We start from the raw sequence: 14555 nt of genomic DNA, 5'->3' as shown, positions 1-14555 counted from the left end.
AAAGGCAGTAGCCAATAAAAGGAAGAGGAACACGCACGAGCGAAAAATAATAGGTACGTATAGGCCACAGGAAGGTTTAAAAGAGACGGGCAAAAAAAACGAAGTTTTCGCCGTAATATGCCGAGGGTGGTGTAAAAATCTCAAGGCAGCACTGCAAGGATGGAGTATAAAAGAAAATGTTATCGCGCTGAAGCCGAAACGAAAGGAGGGTAAAAAAATAGCTAGCTAGACGGCGACGTCTTGGGGCATCCAAACCAATGTTACGATGAGAGCAGACGCAAGGATAGGAGAGTCGACTTAACGAAAAATGTCATGTTCCTCAGCAGGCACCCCTAGAGTTAGAAGTCGACGCCGGTGAGACGTGCGAGGCACGTCTACCCATAATGCATTGCGCCCTGAAAGGAGATGGATATTCGATTCCCTGATGAAGGAAGACAGCACTAGATCCTGTGAGAAGGCGAGCAATAATTCGGGGAACGCGTAAATAAAAGTGAACCTATTATGCCTGAACGAAAAACCACGTACATCTGAGCGACGGTGCTCCACCATAAGGCCTATCAAAGGCCACACTTTTTAATCTTGAAGCTTACTCCAACACTTGGGAGATTGTGGTGGCCCAAGTGGTTATACTGCATAGTGGCTGTTCCTGATAGCGATGGATTTTGGGTTCAAATCCGGGTGAAGACTTTGAACACCCTAAATAAAAATCCGCAAGGTGCGTGGTTACCCAGGGAAAACGGTAGGGAACTGACTTACATAACCTAAATATATGAATTCCTCGGCACCATATATTTAGAATTTAATTTTTTTTATTACCCACAGGTGAGCTCCAACCTCATAAATTTAAGTAAATCTAAGTATAATTAAACACTGGGAGTGTCTTGCTGCTGGTATAACAACATGGTTTTTAACTGAAGACGTAAGCAATATTGTTACTAAAAATAATTTAAGTTTTTCCTAATAAAGGCACTTGAGTTGATGCATCTACCTAGACGTTTTCAATTATCGTATTTAAAGAAAAATCTTGAATCAAGGGCTCCATGACTTCTTAAGTTACGTCACTTAATTTGGTTGTGCACAGAAATCTAATTCATTCAGAAAGTATTGTTACGGGAAAAATCAGTGATTAAAGTAAATTTATTTGAAGGACAACATATGAGATCCATGGATGATTCCCAAAATCGTTATGTAAAAAATTTCATGGTCAAATATACTAACTGGAAATAAATAGAATAGATATGCAGTGAAGAAATACATACCTCCCCATGTCGCGACTTTCCATTACCCAAGGGATATTCCAAAGGCAGCGATACTCCGTTTATACCGTAGTCGATTTCGCAATTAAACTGAATTGAAAATGACACAGCATACGCTATCGGGACTTTAAATTACTTCGAGAAAATGACCTTGAGCAATTGCGCTCATTACAGGCCAGTACCCACTTACAGACGGTGTTAAACATTAGTTTGCAATAAATCGCCCAAGATATGGGAAACGTGAGCGTGCATACAAAAATTAGGGAGAAATATACTTCTCAACGCATTACACAGTCATGCTTAATAATGAAACTTCCAAATACAGCTGAATATATGGCGCCTTCTGACGCTCACGATATCATTGACTATAAAAATAAATGGATAGGCAAAACTGAAAGTAAATGATGATAATTTATTGCCATACCTTACGGTAGCATGATTTACCTAATACGATACTCTCACGTATATGCAAGTACTAATGAGGCATTATTAGATAACATACCATCATCCTTGTTCTAACCAAACAAGTTCACAAGGTGCAACCAAAAATTATTTGCTTTTCATTCTCTAAGACTAATGTCACAGGTTGAAAATGCATTTTATCAAGACTAAATGTGTTGTGACTGCGAAGTTTTTTAAACAATGATTCAAATTTAACACGTGTTAAAGTAATAATACCGCGGAATTTTCTGAAGAGATAAAATTAATTGCGACAGTGGATATACAAATAGAACTTGACCAATTACAGACGACTGTACCGATAGGAATAATTAAATATTACACTTTATCTAAATACATTTCATAAAGAAGTTTAATGTAAAAGAATAGGAAAACATTACGAAAAAATCAATATTTATCGAGGCAAAAAGTAAGGAGACGTAAATTAATTCCCTAGGACGGCGATATAAATTATATCCACCTAATTGTTAATAGAATAAAGCATGCATTTTTAAAGCACAAATTAAAGAATTGTTTTCATTCCATTCATAGAAATATAAAAAATACTAATATAAAACCCAACCATATAGTGAATTATGAATGAAATATAGTGAATTATTCCAACCATAATTGGAATAACTCACTGCATTACATTTACATCACAATTTACGTACCAAAAATTGATAAAATAAATTTAGATCCAGTATTGTAGGTAAATATACAACGAGCGACCAATAAAATCAATTAATAAGTTATTATATTTCCACTATCTATTCACTCCCAACGTTAAGGGGCTTCCTCCTTTTATGCTATTTTTACAAGCGTTTTAATTAATCATAAAATACATGCAATTTTTCAGAGTATGCTATACCAAATAAATCTTTCATCTTTTAACTGTATCTTTTCAAGAGATATTAATCATTGTGGCGCAAATAAATTACAAACAACATTTGATTTCAATTATAAAGCAAATTAATCCCCCTCCAACATATTCTCTCGCTGTTGGCTACAATTTTTCTTACTCTTGGAGACTGCGGTGAAGATACCCCGCGGAGTCACGATGTGGAGTGAATAATAATCAAATAGGAAAAAATAATTTTGTCTCGCTAATGACTCCCAGTCAACCTTTCAAAGCTAGTATCCAGTAGAAGTGGCACGGATTTTTTCCGGGTAGTACATATGAATTATTGAGTTCATTAGAGCATGTATTCATAGTAAAATTCGAGGTTATGAAAGTAATTATTGCTTGGTTTTAGCACAAGCACGATGAATTCATTGCACACCACCAACTTTATATTCATTTACCCCCCATAAAATTTATCCGCATATGAAAACTTCCTTTCTGGAGTAAAGATCTCTCCCAAGGACCCGCATGTATAGCAAATTAATGAACTTGAAAATTGCGTAGTAGTTTACTCACGGAATTATCTTAGGAGAACTATAAATTACCCGCACGAAACTATGAACCAGGAAGTACCTACTACGAAGGTCATAAACACAGCAAAAAAAGGTTACCAACAGAATCTTCCAAACAAATTCATAAAAAAACTGTTCTACCTCAGCCTGTATATCCCCACAGGTAATTAAGTAGCTAAATCGCTCAATTCCTCATTATTAATACAGATAATATAGCTACCAGTTGTAAAATATACTAAGATAACACGCAGCCATCGACGTCAGTAAAATATGACTGCTCATAAGATTGATTTTTCCGACTAGCCCGGTGTAGTCTATGAACTACTAGGATGGAAGGAAAATACTGCAGCTAAAATAGTTTAAGACTGCGACATCATCGAGGGACATTTTTCAAAATTGATATGCGGGCAAATGTCGACAATTTTCTACTTCACAGAATTAAAAAAAGCCAAAATTATTGCATAATTTTTAAAGGAGTAATATGCCGCGAAAAAGCACGCGTCAAGCGGGAGTAATCGGTCCTCATATAACACGTGCCAGGAAGTTATTACTCTTAAAGTTATTCGCGTAATAAAAGCAAGGCCGTCGGATTTCTTTATGGCAAGAACTTACGGAGGCTACTACGAGAAACGAAGTAAATGCCATTTTCGTGAATATTTAATAATATGCGCTTCTAATTATATCACAACCAATGGCGGTGACAAAAATAGGCATTCAAGCTATAATCTCCGAAAATGTCATTTGATCATCAGAGTTTTCATACTGGTTAATGTGGCGGTGCACGTCAAGCGGCAGGAAAAATGTGGATTATTACTGGAATGGACACGTCGATTTGATAAAAAAACAGATATAATACTCGCAATGCCACAATAATCATGAAGAATACAAAATGTAGAACGCCCTTGTACAACTTTATTATTTAATTGCAAAAGAATGTTGTACAAAAAGTCAAATCACGTTACATGAAAAGAGCACAAAGGTTGGCTCAAATATCCGGAGAAGTACGAATTTTGAATAGCTCAATGGTTGTCATCGAGTTGAGTAAGTACTCATAGTCAACTTCGAGATAAGTAATAAAAGTATCTATTGCTTGCTTTAAGCACGAGCACGATGAATTCATTACACACTACCGAATTCATATTCATACACCCTTCATGAATTTTAGCCGAAAATTAAAATATCGAAATAAAAGGTAGTTTCTATGTTCTGTAAGTATTTAATGCGTGCGTCGCGTTTCGGCTTACAGAGCCATCATCTGGTACAAAACCAGATGATTTTGTACTAGACCATCTGGTATTGTACCAAATGATAGCTGTACGAGACGATACGCGTCATACGCGTTAACTACTTACGTAAGTTCAACTAACTTTTACTTCAATATGTATATCTTCCACCATGACACGCCTGAATCAGTTAAGCTTATTCGAAAATGAAAACCAACACTCATGAGTAAAAAAACACTTTTTTCGATAGCATACACGAAAAGTAGATTTGATTTGGATCGCGTAGCCGCAAACCTACCTCCTTACGGTCGTACGCACTCACGGCGAGAGGAATGTGTGAGCGCTGGAGAGTAATGAGAGGGTGTGAGGCAGGGGAAACGAACGCGGGGGAGAATTGGGGGAAGGAGGAAGTGTGGAGAAGTGACGGCGGATAGAAGGACCCCCTGGGCGACTGACGAGGTCAGCCAAGGCGAGGTTACACAACGCCTCGCGAATACACCGAAAAAACGAGAAATAATTCGGCCGTCGAGTCGGCTCGGCGGCGGTTCCTAGGCAGCCAAAAGGAAGAGGGGGGTGCGGGGAGGAGAGGGGGTGTCTTGAGGAGAAGTAGGAAGTAGGTAGGGGTGGGAAGCGGAGGAGAGAGAACGGAAAGACAACGGAGCACGAAAATAAAAAGAAAAAATAAACAAAAGTGAAACGAAGGGCAATGAATCAAATTGATCCCTTCCCCCAATCTCGGAAGGTGTCGCAGATTTTTCACACCTCTTGGCCGGGCTGTTTTTTTCCTTAAGTGAATTGCTTTCGTCAAGGATATCACCCTCCTATCCTTGCTTTCCCAAAATGCGGACATATCAATCCATTTTATTTGCCGAGATCCTCCCATTCCGATTTGTGGAACCGCAAAGGATAGACAAGTACACTTGCACCGAGGATAAAAAAGAGAAAAAAGCGCAAAAACCAGCATCTAATTCGGCTCAGGACTTTTTTCAAGGCCATTAGTTTCTAACATTTTCAAAAAAACTGTAAATCAATTTCACAACTAACTTAGACGTTTTTTTTCCATTCGATTATTCGTCGTGTATTTTTTTTCGATTAAAGCGCCATGCCTGAAGTTGAGAGAGTTAATTATAAGTTATGAGATACGAGTTATAGATGAGGATGATAGGATTAGGAGTTATAAATGAATAAAAGAATTACTATTTAGAGAAAGAAAGGGAAATTATGGGGGCGAATAAAGCCACACCAACATCATCATTCCCTCCCACCTCTGACCATTACCACTCTTTCGGCCCACCCCCCTTTCCCTCCACTTTTCTTTCTCTCTCACCTCACTGTTTGGTCGGGAAAAGTGGGCCACTAGGTCGCCCCGAAGGGTGAGGAGATTGCCCGGGTGGCGGGGTGGGAGGAGACATGAGGGGTATAAGTGTACGTGTGTGTGTAAGTGAGCTTTGGTGGCGATGGAATGGGAAGAAGAATCAAGGATAATAGGGACCACTGCGCATGCGCAGTCGATCAAAAGAAAAGATGGTACCCATTTTTTAAAGGAGGGTTGGGTCGGAGAAGGGTTAGGAGATCCTTTCCACCTCCCGGGGAAGGAAACGGACGGGCAAAGGTTGGGGTCAACTCGCGGTGAAAAATTATACGAATAGTGCTTTTTTTTCATTCCTCCTCCCATCTTATGACGACCCAGCACTCCTCAAAAAAAATATATATAAAATACTCATTCCTTCGGGCACCCTGATGAACACTTTTTTATTCTCTGTGAGTGTCGCCCTCAATTCACGCCCCGTGATGAACGGGAGGTCAGAGACATTGCTGAAAAGGCCCAGTATCAATATTAGCTCTGACTAGCCTACATGAAGCCGGAGACCTTGGAGAAGTTGGAGAATAACTCTCGAACTTGGAGACGTTGGCTCAAAAATATGAGCCTAAATATTATTGGTAAATTTCACCTTTCTCAGACACTTTTGTAAAAAATATTATCTAAATAAATTATAGAAAATACATCAATTTAATTAACAAATTTAATAATTATTACTAGGATATGAAAATGAGTTGTTGAATCCGAATATGAGGCACATAATCTATAGGACAAAATGTGTCTGTAACATTTAAAAAAAATATCTGAATCAAGCTCTAACCTATACCTGCATTGAGTTATCAAGGTTGTATTCACGGTAAATATCTTCACAAGCTCCAAATCCAATAATTCGGTTTAATCCTTTCAGTGCCAGCCTATTTTTCCCTGTATGCTGAAGAATGCCAGGGCTTTTTTGGGGCGAATTTGTCGGTTTGCGCAAAAAAAACTTACATAAAGCCTAATATGCATTTTCAGAAACTTTTTTTTTTTAATTTGCTCCCAAAACTTACGGGTGTGTTTAACCATGACAGACACTAAAAATAGTTACCAAAGCGACAGGAAACACCAAAAATAAAAGGCGTGAGTGTAAAAAAATCCCGGCCGATAGATCGGCCCTTGGCTCTCTTCGTACATACCCCCAGGGCCGACGGATAGGCCCGCTGGCACTATAAGGGTTGCGTGAATTATAATATTCTGTGGACTTTAAACAACCGTTATCATAATTGGCATAAATTCCTGTACAGAAAATGCTTTTAAATAACTTTATCCGTAACAATAACAAAAATGAGGTAGGTACTCTCTCTTGTGGAATGCCTAGAAGATATTCTTTTGTACATAAATTGCATCACTACTAATATGTATGGTATACATATAGTACTAATTTTTTAAAGGGGATATTGATACAGTATATGGCACTTTCAGTTCTAGACTTCGGCGCAACTTATGAAGTTCCTTTTACGAAAAATGCCTTTCGAGCGGAACAGAAGCTACATGCGCTAGCAGACATGAACAGTTTCCTGAAATCCACATTATGGCAGCTCTAACGAATCGGAGTTCAATCGCTTTTTCGATATAAAGCTTCTTACTGAAAAACAACATGTCAGATAACATAGATACATATAATGATACATATAATGTAGGGTATTTAAGAACCGAGCTAAGGCAGATATATACTTTTAAACATGCCTACATCCATGACATGTAGCTGAAATTGTAGAGAAAGAAAGGTACCATTTTATTTCTTTTTCGGCGAAAACAGAACAGCGTTAACGATGAAAAATAGGGAAACTTTCCCAACCTAGCTCTTACATCTCTCCATATATCACCGAGAGATTTTTGCGTCGACTAAGCCACCCTGGAATATTCGAGGACTCGAGCAATCCAGCGTAACATGATGGAAAGCTTCCGCTAATTACGGAGAGATAGTTCGCCAATTATTGCGACCTGTAACCCGGCCGCGTCGGAGAGGACCGCCTTCAAAAGCGATGAATGTATTAAATTTCGTTCGCACAAGCCTGTTATTGCGGGGCGTCACTACACCTATTCGGTAATGAATCCTCCTTTGTAGAACCCGGAAAGCGAAGCAGAATGTAGAGAACGTTCAAGGGGAAAGTGCGACTGTTGTATCGCTAGTTTAAAGAATGGAATTTGACGCAGGTTCAGAAAAAAAGTTGAATACTTTAAACTAAGAATTTTAAATATTTGCAGACAAATGGGAATATTTTTACAATTTCGAGAATCTTTGAAGGATATTTTGAAGGAATATTTTACGCATTAAAAATCCGATGGAATTCAACAACAAAAATGTTACGAATACGATCATTATCACCGAACATTTAAGACTATGTCTCCACAATCGCCCCCGCTTGTATCAACAATGGAGAATATGATCAAATGACTAAATTTCCTACTTGAAGAAGATACCAACGAAAGACCGAGAAAAGACAAAAATTTAGGCATGTAAAAGTTGCAGAAAGGCAATGAGGTACTATTATTGAAGATAAAAATTTACAAAAAAGTAGTAAATAAAAAAAACTTGTGGTCCCCAACTAGTTTATAATATTACAATAATCAGCAACATGAGCCAAGAAAGCTCTCTTATTGTTATCACAATACATAGCCTATTAAGTTTATGAAATAACTATCAGCTTGACCCTCCAATAATCCTTATGAGGAAACAAGCATAAAAACCTCAACATTATCCAAAACATATTTCCTAGAAAGTCTTGTGCATCAATAACAACATGAAATTTAGACGTGCCGAAATACGCTTTAGTACAATAAAAAATAATTCAATGAAGAGCAAAGAACGGAGAATGTAGAAAAGAGCACAGGGAAGGCATGTCCAGGATTATTGAGTTTAATCTGATTTACTGCTCACAAGCAGAATCTAACGTCTTTTCATGCCGGCATGGGAAGACTCGACTACATCGATTCTTTTCAAAGGAGTCGTATCAATTTAGCATATACCGGCTGCTATCCTAAATATCACGAATCGCGTGATTGAATTCCGTTCCCCTTTTTGGTAAAGGTAGGTTTACACAGTCAACGACATGCCTTGTCCAAACACGTACGTTCAAAGACTTTTATCAAAGCAGGATATTTGATATCTTTATATACTTTTCGTCTAGAACATGCAGGCGAGCAATGAACTAAATGTATTTCCACACCAACAGATCTACGAACAAGGTAGAATCTACCTTCAGGCTATTCTATAAAAGAGCCAGTATGATCTCCTCTCACACTGAGCTTTTATTTTGAACTTCTTCAGTCAAAGAGGATAGATAATAGTTTTGGGTAATTTGGAGGTTTTCATTCATGTTTACCCAGTTAGATTATTGAAGGGTCGATCTGCTAGTTCATTCATTGGCGATAGTTAGCTAAATATCGTGATAACAATCAAGAATTGATATTTGGAAACTTATAAGAATTTTGGTGAATTTTAAAATAAATATAAAACAAATGCACTACGATGAAAAAAGTTCTACGTTGGTTCCTTTTATAAATTTACGATACTAGTAATTTGGTTAATCAATTATAATTGAAGTATTCTAACCATTGAAGCATATTCACATGGAGAATTCAGGATAAAATTTTAACTCTATCCCTGTATCTCCTCCTAAGTTCGACTTCCCCCTCTATCACAATAAAGGTAGCTCACTTTCATTCTACCTGTAAATCCTACACTTATCCTTCCATTCCTCTGTTGTCTAGCATTCTTCCCTACTACGATGTTTCTCACAGCCCACTGAACACTCACGCCATCAAAACTCCCTCTTCTCAGGATTTCTCCTCTACAATTTTCCATGGATAATGTTTTTGAAACGTATGGTTATGAAACATTATGTGAAGTGTCTCAAAATATTTTATGTATATTATGCTTAATTTCATGTGTTGTTCCTTCTGCATTGTTATTCATTTTACAGTCACTGCAGTTTTGAATTTTTTAGCGCACAAAATCCTTTAATTTTTTTCTTTGTGTAATGAGTATTTTTAGGTTTATATTTTTTTCATTTCGGCATTAAGAATATTTTAAGCTAGCCTAAGTACAGGCTTTTTTCCTTACAGGGCACCTTACTTACCGGAATGGAATTAATTTATTGAATGTACATATGTATGGAAAAATATATTACCATTTATGATGGCCCGGTATTTTAAGTTCAAAAAAAAGAAAAAAAGGCATTAAAAAACGGTATTGAAGGGATCTAAAGAAGGATGACGCGGGAGCTATAGGTACAAGATATTTGAGGTGAAATGGCTACATATCATGATTGAGATCGGATATTTTACGTGCTAGAGAAGATAATTCAGAACTCGAAGTAACAAACACGATATAGGTCTTGCAAATAATCCTTATTGCAGAAGTGTATAGCCCCTCGATCATTTCTCCACCTACATTGGCAGCTTTCGAGGTCTTTTTACCTTCATTCCTATCTCCAAAAACACGCATATAATATTCTTCGATTATATTTCTAAAGAGTACGTGCTGTATCACGAGATAGAAGTGTGTTTCAGTATTTCCTTCATTGATATTACTTTCTTTGCACATTAGCAATTTTTATTTCTTCTCATTCTTAAACGTCTGATGTCCCCATTGGTTTAATTACTATTAATAATGATAATAATTATTATTATAAAAAAATTGTTACAGTTCAACCATTCCGTCGGGTGGAATTATGGATCGGTTTTTCCCGAGTTAATACAAGATTTTGAAAGGGAAAAACACATTAAAATGGAGAAACGCATACACAAATAATAAAATGTAAAATTTACCTTTAGCATTTTAAGCATACAAAAATGAAAGAGACCCTTATAATTCAATTTCATTTAATTGTCATAAAGGTGTTTAGTTTCCGCGGAAAGGGTCCAAAAACTACCTTTGTTAAACCATCCCTTCTCCCCCAAAAGAATATTTCACAGTGTTTGAAAACTGTTTCAGAGGGTCTAATTTGTGCTTGTGATATTTTCTTAAGGGGTAGTCCAGCTCTTTAAATCTCTTTGCTATTTCTATCCACGCAGTATCACAAACATAGTATTTGAAAACACCTTTAAACCGTGCTATCTTTTTCCGTTATTCAAGAGATTCCCATAGTAGTACGTTAATCACCTCCACTACACTGACCTTCCTTTTAAAATTCCCAATCAAGATTCTGGTAGTAAAACGCTGAACTTTTGACAGTTGTTTTATATCCTGTCACACGTAAGGATCCCAAACTGACCCCACATTCTAAAATAGGTCTTACGTATGTCTCCATAGCTTTTGCTTTACGATAGTACATAAATATATAGCCAAAGGGATGGAATGGGCGATACATTGTACGGAACGTGACACATTCCGATGTATTTGCGTTTTATTAACCACGGAGATGATTTGATACCTTTAGTGAATACCGCAGCTGAAATCACCAAAACTGTAAATCTAAACGCGACATTTATTGCTTGGCGAATTGCCAAGAACCGCGGTCAAGAATGGAGGAAAACGAGGATAACTATAGTCGCATAGCTGCTCCATGGGAACAGATGTCCACAGTTCAAAGCTTCAACACGGCTCTACTCACTCTCCGACATAAATGAAAATGAAAAATAAAGAAAAAATCCCATCCCTCTCTCGAACGTGTGAGGAGAGTAAAAATGCTGTTCGAGTGAAGCGTCAACGCAGGGCAGGAAGGTACGTGCAGCATTTATTGCGGCTTCGCTGTATCCCACGCCGTCAACACCAAAAGAAACACATCAGAATATAGCAAAGGTGGGAGGGAGGCTGCCCAAAGCATATCAACATTAGAGGAGGTGGAATAAGGAGAAGGGGCAGGATGTAATTTGGAGAACAGCAGCGGCAATATGCTAGGCAAAGAGAGCGTAGTCTATTGTGCCTCAGCGGCCGCGCGTAAACAAATCCCTTTGGGAAGCGCGCGCAGAAAATGCTGAATTGCAGTCAAATAAACTGGCGTGCGACCAACAATAACCAACGCAGAGTCTTCCGAGAATTTTGTTAGCCATGAGTTAGCCGTGCAGCAGCGCGTACTTTCCCCCTGTTCCAGAACTGTTTAATACCAGGGGTAATTTTTTGCATTTTATTGCTTGGAAACACTACAATACTGCGTGAAACTTAAATGTTGATGCAGGCAATTACGAATGGTCCCTTATATTTTTCAAGAAAAAAAGTCCTTCTACAGCACAAAGCCATACCGAAAGAGGTACGTCAAGAGGTTTAAAACCCTCGGAAATACATGGGAAATAAGTCTTACAGCTTACAACTTCCAACTGAACTCTCCTACAACTCCCGGAAAAATTATTTTCTATCAATGGTATTGCTTCAGCGGTTGTTTAATAATGCACCCTTGTAGGTAAAATTACAAAACCCACAAAGCTGAGTCTCCCAAAACTAGTTTTTCTTACATCCCCCTCATCGAGGAATCCTGTCATTAAAACTAGCCTCAATCATTCTCTAACACTCAACCATTGGAACCAACCCGCTACCTCTATTCGTTGTCATTTACAAGACACCGATGTCATACACGAACATGAGACAGAAAAGGTTCTAATGATGGAATGAATCGGGAAATATGTGAGCTTTTCAATGGTGTTCTCCACAGAGGAATAACGGTTTGCATTCAGCGGTACAAGGTTTTCATTTCGGTGGAGGAAAAGGGAGGATACGTCACCTAGGTGATCTCAAGGTCGCTAACTAATTATCCTGCCGCAAGAATCACTCAACCGCCACGGTTTCCGCTCACTCACGGACAAAAAGTTGAAATTTGAAAATAATATCCCTCCCAACAGCCGTTTCCGGGGCTGCGACCACGAATTGATCATTCAAAGAAACGTATACACTCCCAGTTCTCTATTATTCTCGTTATAATCGCTTAAAAATAACACAATCGCATTAAAAATGATTCCTAAGAGGTCATTCATGGCAATTTATGTCACAACTGAAAAAAGACTACCAAAACACAAAAATTAAAACGCTAAATGTATTCAATAACCGATTCTTTGATCATGAGCAAGAAATTATGAATTTCGTATTAGACGTCATATTTAATAAATCCTTAATAGCAGTATAGTATATTAAAACTGGACTCAGTTCACATCGCTTCAACTAAACTAGCGTGTATTTGACTATTTCCACCATCTATAACTAGTTTGCTTTAACTGATGATACCATCTAGGCAATTTTTTCATGGTTTATACAGAAACCTCTGTCAAGAATAATCTGTTCCTCAATTGTAACAAATATACCCCTGAAACGTTTCTGAAATAGATTTTCACATTTGAAATGTAAGAAAATAATGGCCTAATAATACCCCGAAAATCTGAAGATGATACCATCAATTGCATGTAAGATCCTAAAGAAGAATAATAATCCATATCTCAATAAAAAAATACACCTCCGAGAAATTGCTGAAATAGGTTTTCATATTTAAAATGCAGGCAAATGATGACCTTGCATACACCGACAATCTGAAGATGATAGCGTTAAACAGAATCAAGTCACGAAATAACACCGGTCTAGTGGGAGTGATGCGTTCTTATACAGGGACGGTTACGTGGGCGGTCTAATGGTTGAGGAATATGGGGGTGGGGGGTAAGGCTGTCGTCCGCCGCATCTCGCCGGTGGGTGCATTCGCGAGTGGGAAAGCAATGCTGCGTCATTCGACGTGAACTCAACAACGAGAGTGACTTCATCTGACAAGGTCATGCACTGCCGGTTTGCTCACTGTGAAAGTGAACGAGAGCATTCCATGCACAATGCAATGCCGCTGGAGGAGGGGGAGGGATGAAGTAAAAAAAGAATAGCGTTGGCGCGCATACTCCGCTCTCTATTAGGGGGCCTCTCTCAAGGGCAAGGGGAGTGAGCTCTTCGAGTCACACACGGCTATTCGCGATCTTTTCTCAGAGATTCAAGGCGGTCGTTAGAGGGATGATAATTTGAGCTGCAATGACAAGGTGATTGCGTAATGATGGGAGAATAGGAAAGATCTTTAGAGGAAATTTTAAGGCTAGCCTCGCGTTGGCGGGACTTCATTAGTAAACAAAGAAGCGACAATACAACGCCACAGAATCGCAAAGACATGTTCCTAATAACATGTAGAAAATTGCGACATGTTTATCATATAATCTACCACTATTGACCCTGAAATACAATGAGCACTGGCGATAGTAATGAAATGATACACATAGTAACTCATTAGTTGCCTTTCTACTACCGATAAATTACTTCTGAGACAAATTTGCGTGATCTCCGGAACGAAGGAAATAAAAAGCAATGCCTTGGAAACACCTACGGATGTTTGATACTCTTGAGTAAAACATTAACTTTTCTTTACCATTTACCGTGACACTCAGCTCTTAATGAGGATTACCAAAATACATGATTTAATTAATCATAACTATTGTAGACTATCGTTCTACTTGCTGAGTTTACGGAACTGCTCCGCATTTGAGCGACAATAACCATAGAAAATCTCTTCCGGGTAAAAACCTGCCAAGAATTCATTCTACGCTGAAATTAATCATGCAAGTACCAATTCCATGAGACTAGTGTCTGAAAAGTGAGCTAATCCACAAACTCCAGAAAAATATCTTCCACTTTCCATTGCTTTTTACCATAATTTATTTTGAATTTTTGTGATAGCAAATATGGTCATATTTATATGCATAAACACATGCTTAGTGAATCCTTCAGAGCCACATCTATACTCAAGTAAGCTTTACTGGATGGTAGAGATGCTTATCAAAAATGTATGCATAGATCAATCTAAAATACACTTTAAACATCAGTCATCAATTCAACCGCTGAGGCAAGTCATTACCAAAGTGAATATCATTTAAATATTGAGATATTGAATATTAATTTTCAAGGTT

The sequence above is a fragment of the Ischnura elegans genome, chromosome 5, assembly GCF_921293095.1.
Source record: "Ischnura elegans chromosome 5, ioIscEleg1.1, whole genome shotgun sequence".
Classification (NCBI taxonomy): domain Eukaryota; kingdom Metazoa; phylum Arthropoda; class Insecta; order Odonata; family Coenagrionidae; genus Ischnura; species Ischnura elegans.
This window is presented reverse-complemented; position numbering follows the sequence as displayed.